The 14207-nt window shown below is 33.9% G+C and overlaps 6 non-coding genes across 6 annotated transcripts; all 6 read right to left on the bottom strand.

Annotated features, from left to right (window-relative positions):
• Positions 1-2539: 2539 nt before the first annotated feature.
• Positions 2540-2611, bottom strand: Trnaw-cca (transfer RNA tryptophan (anticodon CCA)). Its single transcript has one exon. It is a non-coding gene; the product is annotated as a tRNA-Trp (tRNA).
• Positions 2612-5027: 2416 nt separating this feature from the next.
• Trnaw-cca (transfer RNA tryptophan (anticodon CCA)) lies at positions 5028-5099 on the bottom strand. The gene has a single exon. It is a non-coding gene; the product is annotated as a tRNA-Trp (tRNA).
• Positions 5100-7282: 2183 nt separating this feature from the next.
• Trnaw-cca (transfer RNA tryptophan (anticodon CCA)) lies at positions 7283-7354 on the bottom strand. Its single transcript has one exon. It is a non-coding gene; the product is annotated as a tRNA-Trp (tRNA).
• A 136-nt stretch (positions 7355-7490) lies between these two features.
• Positions 7491-7562, bottom strand: Trnaw-cca (transfer RNA tryptophan (anticodon CCA)). The gene has a single exon. It is a non-coding gene; the product is annotated as a tRNA-Trp (tRNA).
• Positions 7563-9305: 1743 nt separating this feature from the next.
• Positions 9306-9377, bottom strand: Trnaw-cca (transfer RNA tryptophan (anticodon CCA)). The gene has a single exon. It is a non-coding gene; the product is annotated as a tRNA-Trp (tRNA).
• A 195-nt stretch (positions 9378-9572) lies between these two features.
• Trnaw-cca (transfer RNA tryptophan (anticodon CCA)) lies at positions 9573-9644 on the bottom strand. Its single transcript has one exon. It is a non-coding gene; the product is annotated as a tRNA-Trp (tRNA).
• Between the last annotated feature and the right edge of the window lie 4563 nt (positions 9645-14207).

Here is a 14207-nt window from a genome sequence, read left to right as displayed (position 1 = left end):
AATTGATTCATGCATTAAATATTAACAATGTCAGAGCAAAACGAGACAACAGCCAACTGGTTGGAAAACTATAATCCCCTATAGTTGTAGTCAAACAAAGCAGTGGATGAATGGTGGTCTCAGTTGTGTTCTGCTCGGTTCTGTTCTAACCCCTAAAATAAGTTGTACATAAAGAAGAAATTACGTTACACTTTTGCCCATCAGGCGAATAGGCAGAGAAGAAGACTGCAATTGTTTAATATCAACCACACAACAACAACAGCAACCATCAGCATTGTAGATGGTAACAATTGCAAAACTCAAGTACCACAATTTTAAGTGGATTATAGAACCATTTTTTATATAAGAACACAAACACACACAGAGAAAAGACCCCGACCGCGCAGAAAAAGCAAAAAAGTGGTAAACTAGCCAACAGACAACGATTGTAATTATATGGCAAATAAATTGCAGCATAGCCCTTGTCACTACAATAAATACATGAACAGCTGGTAACCCTTTATTGTTCGCTCTCCAAGACGACAAATTGGAGATAATATTGAAAAATAATACATATGCAATACAAAAAAAATCCTATAGAATATTATATTCAGCCAGGCTGAATTGACGATTTTCTATAGAAACTCTTATTCAGCCAGGCTGAATTGAAGATTTTCTATAGAAACTCTTATTCAGCCAGGCTGAATTGAAGATTTTCTATAGAAACTCTTATTCAGCCAGGCTTAATTGAAGATTTTCTATAGAAACTCTTATTCAGCCAGGCTGAATTGAAGATTTTCTATAGAAACTCTTATTCAGCCAGGCTGAATTGAAGATTTTCTATAGAAACTCTTATTCAGCCAGGCTGAATTGAAGATTTTCTATAGAAACTCTTATTCAGCCAGGCTGAATTGAAGATTTTCTATAGAAACTCTTATTCAGCCAGGCTGAATTGAAGATTTTCTATAGAAACTCTTATTCAGCCAGGCTGAATTGAAGATTTTCTATAGAAACTCTTATTCAGCCAGGCTGAATTGAAGATTTTCTATAGAAACTCTTATTCAGCCAGGCTGAATTGAAGATTTTCTATAGAAACTCTTATTCAGCCAGGCTGAATTGAAGATTTTCTATAGAAACTCTTATTCAGCCAGGCTGAATTGAAGATTTTCTATAGAAACTCTTATTCAGCCAGGCTGAATTGAAGATTTTCTATAGGCTGAATTGAAGATTTTCTATAGAAACTCTTATTCAGCCAGGATGAATTGAAGATTTTCTATAGAAACTCTTATTCAGCCAGGCTGAATTGAAGATTTTCTATAGGAACTCTTATTCAGCCAGGCTGAATTGAAGATTTTCTATAGAAACTCTTATTCAGCCAGGCTGAATTGAAGATTTTCTATAGAAACTCTTATTCAGCCAGGCTGAATTCAAGATTTTCTATAGAAACTCTTATTCAGCCAGGCTGAATTGAAGATTTTCTATAGAAACTCTTATTCAGCCAGGCTGAATTGAAGATTTTCTATAGAAACTCTTATTCAGCCAGGTTGAATTGAAGATTTTCTATAGAAACTCTTATTCAGCCAGGCTGAATTGAAGATTTTCTATAGAAACTCTTATTCAGCCAGGCTGAATTGAAGATTTTCTATAGAAACTCTTATTCAGCCAGGCTGAATTGAAGATTTTCTATAGAAACTCTTATTCAGCCAGGCTGAATTGAAGATTTTCTATAGAAACTCTTATTCAGCCAGGCTGAATTGAAGATTTTCTATAGAAACTCTTATTCAGCCAGGCTGAATTGAAGATTTTCTATAGAAACTCTTATTCAGCCAGGCTGAATTGAAGATTTTCTATAGAAACTCTTATTCAGCCAGGCTGAATTGAAGATTTTCTATAGAAACTCTTATTGAAGATTTTCTATAGAAACTCTTATTCAGCCAGGCTGAATTGAAGATTTTCTATAGAAACTCTTATTCAGCCAGGCTGAATTGAAGATTTTCTATAGAAACTCTTATTCAGCCAGGATGAATTGAAGATTTTCTATAGAAACTCTTATTCAGCCAGGCTGAATTGAAGATTTTCTATAGAAACTCTTATTCAGCCAGGCTGAATTGAAGATTTTCTATAGAAACTTTTATTCAGCCAGGCTGAATTGAAGATTTTCTATAGAAACTCTTATTCAGCCAGGCTGAATTGAAGATTTTCTATAGAAACTCTTATTCAGCCAGGCTGAATTGAAGATTTTCTATAGAAACTCTTATTCAGCCAGGCTGAATTGAAGATTTTCTATAGAAACTCTTATTCAGCCAGGCTGAATTGAAGATTTTCTATAGAAACTTTTATTCAGCCAGGCTGAATTGAAGATTTTCTATAGAAACTCTTATTCAGCCAGGCTGAATTGAAGATTTTCTATAGAAACTCTTATTCAGCCAGGCTGAATTGAAGATTTCCTATGGAAACTCGTATTCAGTCAGGCTGAATTGAAGATTTTCTATAGAAACTCTTATTCAGCCAGGCTGAATTGAAGATTTCCTATGAAAAAACTTAATTAAAAAAAATAAATTGACCCCGACGTGATTTGAACACGCAACCTTCTGATCTGGAGTCAGACGCGCTACCGTTGCGCCACGGAGTCTGTTGATGCAACAGGTGAACAATACAAACCGCCATACATACATCGCTGTTTGCATGGTCGGTTATTCCGTTAAATTGATTTATTAAACATAGAATTTCAATTACGTTATCAGAAAAATATTGAAAATAAAATATATATTAAAAACTTAATTTAACGGCAAAAATTAATATTACTAACAAATTGATAACCTATGTTATCTGCAGGTGGGAACAGGGAAGCATTCATATATACAGTGGTGGTCACATAGTTAGTACTCCCCCTGCAAAGAAATGCTCTCGTTTCAAAAGATCTATGAACTCGACATAAACAGCAGTAGACAAATAGGGTCTTCGAAGTCGATTCAAATCCAACGAAATTTGTTCGTCGAAGAATCACTTCGAATCTGATGGTTGACTGTTTTTTTTTTCGCCAAAATCGAACAAGTGGTGACTGTTTCGTTTAAGCAACGTGTGACGGTCAATTCTGAAGTCTTCGGAAAAATTCGAAAAGTAACAAAAGAAGACGAATTGGTTTTAAAGCAGCGCCTTTCATTGCATTGACTTGAGAAAGGAAGTCTCCTTTTGTCCTTCACATCTAAAATAAATGCCAAAATTCTGGTCCTATTCGACTCCAGAAGATAATGTTGAAGCGATAAAAACCCCATATTATTAGGATTAGGATTCTTTTCTACTGGTAAATATTACTGATAAAAACATGAGGAATATGTTTGCCTTAAATGTTAAGCATCAATTGACTCGCTGCCGGTTAGAACATTCTACAAAAATATTTTCGATAATGTTTTCCTACCAGTCTCCGAATAAACCAAAACTCGAAAACCAGTATAAAATGCAAAAATAGTTTTCCCCACAAGATGTCGTTTTAGAAGGCTCGAGACAGAACATTTGTTATGTATTTCTAGGCTCTTCGGTCTGGTGCGGAGTTTTTCCAATTTGAAAGACCATTTTTCCGCATGATCTTTCCATGCAATTCGAGGCCTTCCCGCTTGTTTTTTTTTTAACTTTTCGAGCTGGGGCTTTCTCATTCATTCTCACAACATGAACTAGCCACCGTAGTCGCTGCAGCTCGATATGTCTGACTATGTCGATGTCCGAGTACAACTCGTGGTTCATTCGATCCATAAACCAGCACGGGTAATATCAGTGTGAGTTTGGTCTGACGACAGTTGGCTTTGTTCCTAATTTGCTTACTCAGACCATAGTAGCATCTTCTCGGGATTTCAAAACTAATGTCATTAGTTCTATTTATGGCAGTACCGTGATATATAAAATCGTTGACTACCTCAAAGCCGTTGTTTTTAAGTTCCACAGTTGGCCCGATCAGCTTTATTGATAACATCAGCTTGATTTTCTCGTCATTTACTGTCAGTCCCACTTTGACTCTTTGACTCTTTCTCCATTCGTTCAAGGTGGCTGTTACCGCTCCCAATGTTCGACTCGAAGACGAAAATATTTCTCATCAAATTTTTGTATAAGTCACCGAACACCAAAAAATATTTATATAGGGTTAAATTGATAATTGTTTCAAAAGTAAACGTAAATAAAATACAAAATATGACAAAATAATATGCCGTAAGACAGACCTGTGAATGACGAGAAATTGACACAAAATCAGAGGGCACTTTTGGTTACAATTTCTGTTCTTGTTGCTGTTTTTGGACGTCCACTACGTGGTTCATTTTCAGTGCTTGTACGACCACGTTTAATTTAATTTTTTACTGTTGCATATGAAGGAGCACTTTCACCCAAAATATTCAGAACGCATGTCTAATTTTTCTATTGTAAAAAAATTGGGGATGCGTCTTTTTTGAACACCTGTTCCTATATGAAGAAATTGCCAGATCGAAACAAAATTTAACATGTGTTCATAGCAGAGATTGAAGTTTCCAAAAAAAAAACTTAACTTTTTTCTGATTATACCGCGCTTTTTGTACTAGTCTAATAAGTTTCCGAACTGCCCTCCTATTTCAACGGCTCCCATCTCTTCAAATTTCTTCACAATTTTGCAAATTCTTTGTGTAGTTCGACAACTATGTAAACCACAATCTCCTCTCAAATCACGATATATTGCATAATAACCATTATTTTAGTAGCTTCAGATTTTTCCATTTCAATGTCTGACTTTTACATCTGGACAAAAAAAAAAACTTCATTATAGGCCAATGGTTGGACATAGCCGATCATCACTACGTTTTTACTCGTTTAAGTAGTGGTTAGAACAAATCCAACTAAAACTAGGTTTGTTTTTAACAAGCTACGACGACGTTGTATCCAAATCGCATTGCTTGACACATTTGCACCCCACCCCCTCTTCCTCTACGCCAAGTATCAATATTTTCCTTCCATATATTATGCAAAAGATATTCGCTTTCTCTAAAATTGCGTAATCTAAATATGGTTTTGAAAAAAGTAATTTTCATTGACCCCGACGTGATTTGAACACGCAACCTTCTGATCTGGAGTCAGACGCGCTACCGTTGCGCCACGGAGTCGTATAAAAAACGGATTTTCAAAATCTTAACATTTATACGCGCCATCATAAGATGCAGATGTGTTTTAGCGATTTTTATTGCCTAGTACGCCATGAAGTTTGAAGATTTCTAAACCGATTTGGAGCAGGACAGTTCGTCGGTCAAAATCACAAAAATGCTTCACATGCTATAAGCTGACGGGTCACTTGTTATAACGTAAAAACCAAATCTCGATCGTCTGAGTGGCAGCTGTCGTATTAGGACCATTATAACGTATGTATGTCCACCATATTTCCTAATCCTCCGAATACTCAAAAGTCATGTGAAAGGCCACGTAAGACCAAGAAAATTTAATCGACATCGGATGATGTACAGGATCTCAAAATTGTGAAGGGAACAATATATATATACAGTGGTGGTCACAGAATTAAAACATTTACTGTGGTAAACATTTTTTGATCAGCCCTCGAATCGTTTGAAGTATTTTTGAAAATTTTTTAATTCAGAACACGTCTATATGCTGTTCTTAACATATTTAGTGTGAAAATGGAAAATTATTGCATGCAATTTTTCAATAAATAACGGTTTTTATAAAAATACATCGACTTTGAAGTGGCCATATAATTAAAACATTGTGTGATTATTTACTTTACTGTATTTTTTGAAAATATTTATACAAAAGCTCTTTAATTTAGTTAAATTATGTAAACTAAGCATCGATAAAGTCATTTACTGATAAAATTTTTTGAAAAAATCTGTAAAATCTATCAAAATCCCCAAAAATTTGTACAGTACACCTTACATTCAGAAAATAACCCTTATTATAGAAAATAAAGTTCCGAATGCACCAGAAATTGCTAGAATTAGTAGAAAACTATAAATAATTCTCAGAGTAAATAAATATTTGAAATAAAAACTGAAAAAATGGGAATTAACCTAGAAGAACGACTCAATTTCGATAGCCTTTATTGAAGAAGGCCGGAATATTTTTGCAGTATGTGAGGAAATATCGATTGATATTGGCATTTATTATATCAAATCGATTGTTCGAGTAGTACAGAATATATTTTATCAAAAAATATATCAGTCACAACAGAACGAACAGAGATCAACATTTATGTTGACGAGAAAACGTTTCTGGTACACAGCAGCATGTTTGATTGTTAACTCTTGACCCTTAAAATCTATTGAACATGACAATATTTTTCCATAATAATATTTTTTGAATAGTATAATGTCCATTTAATCTATTTTAGCCTAAAAGAAGAAAAAAATTTACAATTTGACAAATATTTAAAGTCTTGTGTTGAGCATCAAAAATACTGCTGTGTGCCAGAAACTTTTACTCGTCAACATAGGCGTTGATCTCTGTTCGTTTCGTTGTGACTGATATATTTTTTGATAAAATATATTCTGTGCTACTCGAACAATCGATTTGATATAATAAATTCCAATATCAATCGATATTTTCTCACATATTGCAAAAATATTCCGGCCTTCTTCAATAAAGGCTATCGAAGTTGAATCGTTCCTTTAAGTTAATTGCCATTTTTTGAGTTATTATTTCAAATATGTATTTATTTTGAGAATTATTTATTTATTTCTACTAATTCTTTGTGAATGTTAGGTGTACTGTACAAAATTTTTGGCAATTTTGGTAAATTTTACAATTTTTTTCAAAATTTGTTTTCTGTAAATGATTTTATCGATGCTTAATTTGCATAACTTACCTAAATGTAAGTGATTTTTTAAAAATATGTTAAAAAAATGCAGTAAAGTAAAAAAATTACACAATGTTTTAATTATGTGGCCACTTCAAAGTCGATGTATTTTCATAAAAACCGTTATTTATGGAAAAATTGCATGCAATAATTTTCTATTATCACACTAAATCTCTTAAGTGCAGTATATCGAAGTGCTCTGAATTAAAAAATTCTCAAAAATACTTCAAATGAATCGAGGGCTGATCAAAAACTGTTTACCACAATAAATGTTTTAATTGCGTGACCACCACTGTACGTGAATAAATACGTTTGTGTGGAATACATAACTTTCGATATAATTGCAGTATGTGCCGAGTCAATTCAAACAGCTTGATTGGTTGCACTATATTTTGGTTTAATAACTTGTATAGTCCGGTTCCATACATTAAAGGCCATAACTCAATCTACCCCTGGAAGGATACAAAAGAAATGTAACTATCTTGACCCCGACGTGATTTGAACACGCAACCTTCTGATCTGGAGTCAGACGCGCTACCGTTGCGCCACGGAGTCTTACATAAGGCGTTTTTAAATAGTTTATAAAATCCATGATGGATATGTTTTAAAAATTAAAAAACATTCTCAAAACCTTTTATCCTGAAATAAATTTGAATTCGATACAAAAAGTATACAACAATTCTGTTCAATTTGACCCCGACGTGATTTGAACACGCAACCTTCTGATCTGGAGTCAGACGCGCTACCGTTGCGCCACGGAGTCATGTCTCATAGATTGAGAATTTATTAAAGACATTTCAGGGCTATGGAGTGAACCGGGACCAGGGCGTCTTGCTTCTTATTATCCTATGGGAGCCAGAAATATTCTCCGAGTAAACAAATTACAATCCCTTGCGGTTAGAAAATTCGACTGGGGCCTTCAAAAAACATCAAATGGTACGAGACCATTATAGCATATCAATGACAAAACTTTTCCCTATTTTGAAATTTGTCTGACGTGCAGCCACTTCAAGTGGAAGACGTGCAAAATATTTCTGAACTTTCATAAAAAGTTCCCGCAAAACATTTGTCAATATTTAAATTTTCTATTGAGGTCCCTGAAATCCCGATATACCGACTTATGGTCACTTTGTTTGGAAAATTCGAATAAGACCATGAATATGCAAGGAATGGGGTGAATATTTCGTGTGGGGCCATTTTAAGAACCCGGAATACCAAATTATACGCCCATAACATGGAAATACGACTATGACCTTGAATATTATTAAATTGAAGGGGAGCTTTATCGCAAAATATTAGAGTTAGGCAATCTAGTTCCTTGAGCGGTTCGATCTTTTTCGGTCCGCTCCGCAAAAGGAACTTGGTCGTTCCTTTAGTTCCTTTTAGTTCACTCGTCCAATGGTACACGAAAGTTCGTTCGGTCAATACTATCGTTCATGCTTCTTCTTTTTTATTTATTTATTTTTTTGCTTGAAATACACTATTAATTTGGTACTATAATATCGTGTGTCGCGATTAATTTAAATCATTACAGATGTATATACGGCTGATATATATTCAAATTTCATACAAATGGTGTACCAATCGTTTAATTATTACACGGAATAATTCATTCATCAATAAAGAAAGAGACAGCTAATTTTACATTAACTGATTCACATATATGAGATAGTGGAACGAAATTAACAACGGGAGCAAAAATATTGACATTTATGAGTCGGTGGAACGAAATTAACAATGTGAGCAAAAGGAACGAGCGAGCAAAATGAACTAGGTGAACGAGAGCAAGAAGGAACGACTGGAACAAAAGGAACTAGGTGAACGAAAGATCTGGTCCTAATTCCGATTGTTCCTGGATCGGAATAGTTCCTTTGAACTAGTTCGTTCCGGAACGACACAACTCTACAAAATATGGATCAGTATATACGGTTTTCTGAGAGGATATGTAATCCCTTCTGTTAATACAAAATGGTTAACTGATAGCCACTTCTGTTGTATAAGCTTCAAAATGGAGCGGTTCATATAGGTCTTACAATATAATCCCAAGCTTCAGATTAACCTCCCATTCAACTGTAACCTCCAATAATGAAGAATGGTTTGTCATTGGGTGTCACTATTTGCTTTTAAAAATTATATTTATGTCCGCGTTTTTATATGGCTCCTATATAACGGTACTACCAATTTTCGGAATTTTGAGGATTTCAAGGTCCAATCTGAGTATCGGTGGTTTGTTAATTTTTTTTCTTTGGCAGCAATTTAAAATGGCATGGCCCCAATATATCCCGATTTATAGATATTTTGAATGTCCACCTCATGTTGGAGGGTATAACAAGTTTAAAAAAACTATAATAATATTTTCTCAATTAATTCTTTGTTCCCATTTTCAGAATCTTGGATTTTTTAACATTTAAAGTAATTGTTGTAATACAATTTTAATATTTTAATTATATAATAAGTACCTAATAAATAATAAAAAAACCCTAAAAAACAACAATTCTGTTCAATTTGACCCCGACGTGATTTGAACACGCAACCTTCTGATCTGGAGTCAGACGCGCTACCGTTGCGCCACGGAGTCTTACAAAAAACCAATGTCAAAACTAGTTGATGAAGTATTTTCAACTAAGACCGGTTTAAACAAAAACAAAATTATATTCGCAAAAAAATATTATTTTTCAAATTTCCATTCATTTCGCAATTTTTTTTATTTTTACAAATTCCCATTTTTAATTTGGGAACAGAAAAAACATGTTTTTTTCAAAATTTTTTGTTTTGACCCCGACGTGATTTGAACACGCAACCTTCTGATCTGGAGTCAGACGCGCTACCGTTGCGCCACGGAGTCTAACATACACTCGTACAAACATGATATTGTGGTTTTGACGAACACACACAATTCACATCTGTTGGTTGGTTGGTTGTGGGTTCTTTGTTATTAGCCTGCTGTGTGCCGGGTACTATTTTTAGCACACACACTTGTGATTGTGACTGTTAATCGTTGATTCTTTACCCTGGGTATGGTTTGCATTTGGTGTGTGGTCAAGCATATGACTAGGGAGGGGTTTACTTTACGAATTTGTATTAATTTATAGTAATCATACTTTGATATTTTTTAAATAAATAAGTTCAATAGTATTTTGTTGTATTTAGATAAGATACTATATTATTTTATGGTGGCCATTAAAATAATACAGATGAAGGGTATTGAATATAAGAGACGTGGACTTTGGGCGTGCATTGACATTGCTGATGGTAGCTTGACTTAATCCGCGACGACACAGATCTGCTAAGTTGGATTGTAACTGTTGTACAATAGAATGCCCAATAGAAGCAAGAAAGCTAAAATAAGTAAAACCAGTAAGGAAAGCAGTAAAGTCGGACGGGGCCGACTATATGATACCCTTCACCACTATGGGTATATTAAACAAATGCATCCTAACAGAAGGGCCATTAAAATGAAATTGTATACTCTAATATATATGACCTTTATCTAAATGTGCACCGACTTAGATCAATCCATAAACACGCCATTCGTTTGTTACAATGGGATAAAATTATGTAAATCGATTATGTTTAATCGATTTAATTCAAGAATGTCTCTACAAAATTTCAAGTGAAAATCTCAAGAACTCTTGAAGATATAGCCGATTTATTGTGTCAGCATCAAGTGACGGCTACAGGGCTTCTCAAACTTTAAACGTGTTTTTCTCTTTTGCGAATGGCGGGCACGATAACTCAAAAACTAATAACCCAATCGATTCCAAATTTTTACACGTTTCTCTGTGAGTGTATAGCTATCGTATGAACTAGGATAAAGTCAATCGGTGAATATCTTCCTTACTTTTAAACTTGGTTTTTGGTCAAAAATCGGCGATTTTCCAAAAATATTTTTTCAAAGGTCCGCCATTTTGTTAATTTTAGAGCGAAGTCAATAATCCTAGTTCATACGAGAGCCAGACATTTACTCTTTCTAACACCGTTGGAATTTTCGGATTCCGATGTTTCAGTGAGGAGTTATCATGCCCGCCATCAAAAATAAGGACTTTTCTTTAATTACAAAAAACAACAACAAAACAATAACAAAAATTGTTTGTAAATTATTTTTCTTCTCTTTTAAATCTTCAATTATATATGTGCAAAGTTACAAACCTAAACAAGCATTGGTATTGATTTACCAGCCCATTAAAAATCTTGAAAAATTAAAATTGAGAATGGGCGGGGTTCCCTTAAAGCAAATATAAAAGTGTTCCATTTTGTACCTTGTGCAAAATTTCACGTCAATATTACAAACATGAGGTGTTTGGTGCACCATTTACTTAAAATGGGATGAAAAGGGATATGGAAGCTATATCCAAATATGATCCGATTTCAACGAAACTTGTCACAGGTTAGATTGTACTAATTTCAGCAGGTTTTGTTCCTAATGGCCATATTTTTGGTCCTACTTATAATCGGACGAACATATATATGAGAGCAATATCTAAAATTATACAAAAAATTATACACACATCATTCTAGTCTCAATTCAGTACGCTATGCCAAAATTCGTGCAAATCGAATGATTTTCAGGGACTTAGGTGCACCATTTACCTAAAATCGGGCGAAACTGTATATGGGAGCTATAGCTAAATCTGAACCGATATTCACGAAACTTAGCACACGTCATTGTAGACTCAATTCAATACGCTATGCCAAAATTCGTGGAAATCGAAGGACATATAGGGACTTTGGTACACCATATACATTAAATCGGGCGAAACTATATATGGGAGCTATATCTAAATCTGAGGACATGCGTAAATCGACTCAGAAAGTGATTCTATGCATATTCTCAAAAGGAACCATGGGTCTATCTCGGTTCTTTTTGCGTGTTACAAACATATGCACAAAGATATAATACCCAGTAGCACAGTGTTGTGAAGGGTATAAAACCAAATTAAAAAAAAAGTATTTGGTTGAAAAACGCGTTCAAGAACCCCAAAATACCGAAAATTGGGGGTACCCTTATATGGGGAATATCCGAAAAAATTGACCTATATTTATAATTTTTAGTGGAGAGATTTTCTACCCAATAAGAACTCAATTATGATTTATGAAACCCCATTCTTTCCATTGATATCTTCATAAAATCGTAGGTCAATCGACCATCTCTAAACCCAGTTCCAGATCATCAATTCATTGTCATATTCAGTAAGATCGCGTGGAACCAATTTTACACAGAACTTTGAATGCATCATTTCTAAAATTTCGATGTAAATTTTGTATAGTTTGACAATTGTGTAAGGTATTAAACATAAAACATTTATTTTTAAACTAAATCCATTTGGTTGTTGTCAACGATAAATCTAGTCAGCCTTGTAGCAAAAATTACAATAGATTTATCAGAGCATACTTTTCGGCGTAAATTAATTAAAGCCATGCCAGGCATGGATATTGAAGACATGACCAATGTTGGAGCATATCACACACCACCTCTATTACATTTGATAATGGTATTGCGATTTGCAATGTAGATGTCGCACAGTTAAAAAAAATGATATATAAAAAGTATACAGCTTATAATTCTTGTTAAGTAAAAACCAGTATGGAAAGTTCAAAAGTCGGACAATTCAGACTATATGATACCCTTCACCACTTAGGGTACATACAAGATATGTTAATATATACAATATCCTGTAGATAGAAAAACATAGTATCGTTGGAGGACGGTTGAGATGGAATCGAGCAAAATTAAATTTGTGATCTACATAGATATTTGAACCAATTAAAAAAAACCCATACTCATATCTTTCTGAAATCAATGAAAAATTGCATGTCAAGCGGGCAGCTATATGGGAGCTATATATAAGCACATGGACCTAATTGAGCAACAGTTGCATACAACAAAATTTGGTTTTTGCAACTTTAATAATTATCACACTAAACTCATTTTAATAACCTCTGACAAATTTCGTGTAAATCGAATAAACATAGGCCCTTCGGTGTACCATGTATGGAAGCTATATCTAAATCTTAACCGATTTTAACAAAACTGCGCATACTTTAGTCTGAGCCCAGTGCTGAGCAAAATTTTCTTCTAATAGGACAATTATTGAGAGTTTGGTGCATCATGCACATAAAATCGAACGATACTATATATGGGAGCTATATCTAAATCCGAAATGGTTTTAACAAAACTTCGCATACATCAGTCTGGATTTAATTCAAAATTTTGGCTCAATCAGATAAATATTAGGAGTTTGGTGCTCTATTTAAATAAAATCGGATGAAAATATATATGGGAGCTAAAAAAGGAACCATGTTTACTTTTGTCTGTTACAAACATATGCACAAAGACATAATACCCTGTACCACAGTGTAAAGAGATTATGATGGCTTATAGTATGCTTACATTTTATCTGATTTATTAAATCTTGTTGATCTAAAATGCCAATTCCATTACATATATGTCAAATAAATATGTAAATTAACATATTTAAAATAAACTGTAAATTAACATTAAACTAAGTAAGGTTAGATTATAATGTAACAGGCAAAAGGAAACGAGATAGGCATATGGTTCCTTTTGAGAATATGTATATAAACACTTTTTTTGCATGTCCATCCGTCCGTTTGTCTGTCCATGTTAAATTGTAAACAAAATACAGGTCGAATTTTTGATCCGAATTGGATGAAATTTGGAATAGCTCATTTATTTGACCCAAGGACGAGCCCTATTTAAATTGGAAAAAAATCGGTTCAGATTTATATATATATATATATATATATATTTATATTCGTCCGATTTAAGGTTAGTGGTGCACCAAAGTAACTATATACCTTTCGATTTGCACGAAATTTGACATAGCTTACTAAATTATGTCTAGAGTGATGTGTGTTAAGTTTCGTGAAAATCGGTTCAGATTCAGATATAGCTACCATATATATTTTCATCCGATGTTATGTTAATGGTGTACCAAAGACACTACATACTTCGACGAAATTTGGCATAGCGTTCTTTAATAGGTCCAGAATAATGTGTGGAAAGTTTTGTGAAAATCGGATTTAGATATACCTCCCATATATTTTGTTTTCCGATTTTATGTTAATAGAGCACAAAAGCCCCTATATATCCCTCGTTTTCCCTAAAATTTGGCATGGCGTACTGAATTGAGTATAGATATATGTGTGCTAAGTTCCGTGAAAATCGGTGCAGAGGTATATATAGGTTCCATATATTGTTTCGGCCGATTTTATATAAATGGTGTTCCAAAGTCCCTATATATCTTTCGATTTGCACGAAATTTCGCATATCGTATTGAATTAGGTCTTAAATGATGAGTGATATGTTTCATGAAAATCGGTTCAGATCTAGATATAGCTCACATATATATTTTCGTCCGATTTTATGTTAATGGAGCACCAAAGA

This window comes from Musca vetustissima, unplaced genomic scaffold, assembly GCF_032173495.1.
Source record: "Musca vetustissima isolate MV318-11 ecotype Yass unplaced genomic scaffold, APGP_CSIRO_Mvet_v1 utg80505, whole genome shotgun sequence".
NCBI lineage: Eukaryota > Metazoa > Arthropoda > Insecta > Diptera > Muscidae > Musca > Musca vetustissima.
This window is presented reverse-complemented; position numbering and strand designations above follow the sequence as displayed.